We start from the raw sequence: 3,882 nt of genomic DNA on the forward strand, positions 1-3,882 counted from the left end.
AAAAAACCAAAGAGGGTGGTAGAAAGCACAGCTAGAACAGGGAACAAGATCTGGAGCCCAGCAATTTCACAGATAACTTTTGAGGTCTGTACAGTCTTACAGATAACCCACTAGGGCTACTGGACTATATTGGATTATTTTGCTGAATTCACGCACCTACAATATTTAAATGGCAATGGGATACCCATCTCTGAAAAAAACTAAATGAAAAATGATATATAAATGAAGGACTATTTTGTATCTGTATATACAAAATAGTTAGGTTAGATATACAGCTACTTTTTCTTAATTCTATGAGAAGTAAGATTTGTATTAATAGTGTGCAGACAGGATATCATGTCTGCATCTTATACTATTAATAACTACTACAAAGACAACAATATGAAATGTATTAATTATTGTCATTGTCCTACTATCCTTTTTTGAAACTGTCTCATTAGTATTTGCTTCTCAATAAAATTTATAAAAAAATAAAAAATCTATGATACTTTAAAAAAAGAACTTCTTCCCAAGTACACAGAAAATCATTATATATGCAGCATCAGTTAAAGTGTTAGAATGTAAAATAAAATTTTAAAGGAAAGATTTGAGTCATATTCAGGAAATGAAAGATTAAGGAATAAACATGGGATGATATTTTGGGTACATAAGACAACCCCTAAACTTAGTTATTTGTTACTGGTTTATTTTTAAATAATAATGTTTAGTACTAAGATATGAGGGGGCCGGCTAAATAGCTCAGCAGATTAAAGCACCTGCAAGCAGGTACAGGAGCGGGGGTTCGATCCCCAGGCCTCCATGCTGGCCCCACCCCCAGGGTGTGCTGAGTAGGCAATTGAGACTGCGCATGGTGGTGCACACCTGTAATCCCAGCTCTTGGGAGGCTATAGACAGGTGGATCACTACAAGTCCAATATAGTAGTGAGACCCTGAATACTCTGTAGACCCTTCCCTAAAATACAGAAAAATAAATAAATAAAGATACAAGGAAGCTAAAACGGAAGAAAAAAATGACATTGGGGTTGGGGAGATAGCTCAGGGGTGTTAAGTGCCTGCCTGGCAAGTGCAAGGACCCAAGTTCGATCCCCAGTACCGCATGCCTTGCGGGTCTGCCATTCTCTGCAGGCCACAGAAACAGGGCCTGCAATCTCAGGGTTGGGGCGGCTGAGAGAAGAAGAGCACTGCGAGTTCGAGGTGCATAGTGAGACACTGTACCAAATACACAAATAAAGATTAAAAAAAGAAAATGACATTGGAAGTATTTCTTACTGGAGGAAGATTATGAAATAATTTTATAATATATCACTAGAGTGATCTAATATTTATTTACATTAATGAAGCATATTATTAAAACATGAATACGTTGTGCAATTTGCAGATTGTAAGCAAGACATGCAAATTTAGTAATCAATTTAACATTACATAGAAAATGCAGGTGAATTTTCAATATTGAAATGGCACAAAAGTTAACAAATATCATGAGTAAATTTTTGGTAGTGTGTTTACCTCCATGATAAGATTCTTATAAATATTTATGATTTCTGTTATTTAATCTTAATATACTGCATATGAAATTATGGTTATATCACAAGATTTCTATGAAGTTTAAGTGAGGAAACACTTGGAAAATACCTCTGCAAACAATAAAAGTAAAGAAACATTTACTTTTTTCTGTGATAAAAACATTAAAGTTCTATTTGAAAACTAACAATATGAAAGTATTATTCTTTGAAACATATAAATAACACATATGTGATGAAAACAACATAGTTTCTCTCATCATATAAACCCAACAGTATTTCAGGGCCTACATTATATATCATATTTTCTTTTTAGATTTTTCTACTGACATTCTGCAATAAAAATCACAGATGTCACATACTAATTTAAACAGCTAATGGTATTTTTAACCTCTAAACAGCAATGTGTGACATTACACCAGAAATTTATGACAAAAATATAAGGCATTTGTCACAACCAAATCTTAAATGCCATCACTAAAACTTAACAGTCATTAAAACAAAGTGATGTGGGCACAAAATTCATATAGACTATTTATTAAACAGATATAGTACTACATGGGATATATGCCAATTTATATGTGGTGTGAAAACTTACTAATTTCATACTGTGTAGCTTTCAGATCCTCAAGCAATCTATCTTTCTACCTATCTAACTATCTATTGAACAAGCATACTTTTAGAAGAACACCACACAGAACTATACATGGAAAACTTAATTTTATCTTCCTTGGTTTGCTATTTGGTGAAAAAATAAAAACTGCCACATATTAATGAGCAAGGAAATTTACATTTAAAAATAAATATAAACTGGTATTCACACCTGCAAAAGTTTGAGTGTTGGAACCTTAAGGTGAGATATGTTATAATTATTATAACTATATAACCTATAATATATAACACTGCACATAATATATAACTATCATGTATATCATAGTTATTAAGGATATGGTTTCTTAAGAATCAAGCACTTTGACACAGCTTATTCCTTGCATGAACATAAACAGATTATATTTAATATCTATAATCAGTGAGCTTTCCTTTTTGTTTAAACATGATAGTTCTATATCAATAATAGGTACAAAGTAAAATTTATACTTGTTAAGATGTAATTAATACTGGGGCTGGTGAGATGGCTCAGTGGTCTAAAGCACCTACTTAGAACAAGCTTAGCAAAGCACAGGGACTGCGGTTCAATCCCCCAGCACCACATGCCAGCCAGGGTCGCCCCCTGGTGGGCTGAGCTGGCCACACACACACACACACACACACACACACACAAATAAATAAATAAAATTTAAAAAAAAAGAAAATGAAGATTTTAAAAAGATGTAATTAATACTTACCTCTTAGCCATTTTCCTAATATCTTCTGTGGTAAGTGAAGTTAATTCTCACAATATTATCACTTTTGTACTACAATATAGAATGTTTTATGAGGCAAAATCTGCAAAACACTTATGAATTAAAAAGTGCCAAACTTTGTACAAAAACTACTTAGAGCAACCCAACCTGCAATAAAATTAAGGAATGTCACATAACAATATTATGCACCAAAATAGATAATCAACCTAAAATGAAATCATTAATATAGCATGATTAGTATAGCATCATATAGCATGATATGCAATACTTACAGAATTAGAGAAAATAGGCCTAAAATTAATTTGGAACCAGAAGAGAGTTACAAAAGCAAAAACAATTCTGGGAAACAAAGGCAAGGGAGTGATAGCCCAATTCCTGACTCCCTGACATGAAATTATACTAAAGAGCTCCTGTAATAAAAACAGCATGGTGCTGGCAAAAAAAATAAAAACAGCAATAAGAATCAACAGAATAGATTAGAAGATGCAAACAATTCAAAACTCACCCAGCCACCTCATCTTTGACATAGGGGCCACACAACTTCCTTGGAACAATGATAACCTCTTTAATTTAGTAAATGTGCTGAAAAACTGGCTTTTCACATGCCAAAGACTAAAACTAAACCCATGCCTATCAGTATGCACTAAGCTAAGATCAAAAAGGATCAAAAATCTAATGTTGAAAAAGAAAACTAAATCTGCTAGAAGAGAAAATAGGTAGAATTTTTGAAGACATAGGTATAGTTAAAGACTTCATGAAAAAAAAACTTGATTTGTCAAAAAAAATATGAGACAAAACAAAAGTTAGACATTAAGGGCTTCCTTCCACTGACTGGCATAAATCAGCAGTAAATTGTCTTATCATTTTCTTTAGTGAAATTCTATATCATTTCTCTTTTGCTTTGTTTTTTGCTACTTTTTAAAATTTTACTTATTGATTTATTTATATTTTTTATTAATTTTAGTGAGAAAGAAATAGCAGTGAGACAGTTTCATAGT

General features: G+C 32.5%; 1 pseudogene; it reads right to left on the reverse strand.

Annotated features, from left to right (window-relative positions):
- Positions 1 to 2,877, reverse strand: part of LOC105741061 — a 112,482-nt pseudogene extending 109,605 nt beyond the window's left edge.
- Between the last annotated feature and the right edge of the window lie 1,005 nt (positions 2,878 to 3,882).

Source organism: Octodon degus, unplaced genomic scaffold (genome assembly GCF_000260255.1).
Source record: "Octodon degus isolate 3935 unplaced genomic scaffold, OctDeg1.0 scaffold00278, whole genome shotgun sequence".
Taxonomy (NCBI): Eukaryota; Metazoa; Chordata; class Mammalia; order Rodentia; family Octodontidae; genus Octodon; species Octodon degus.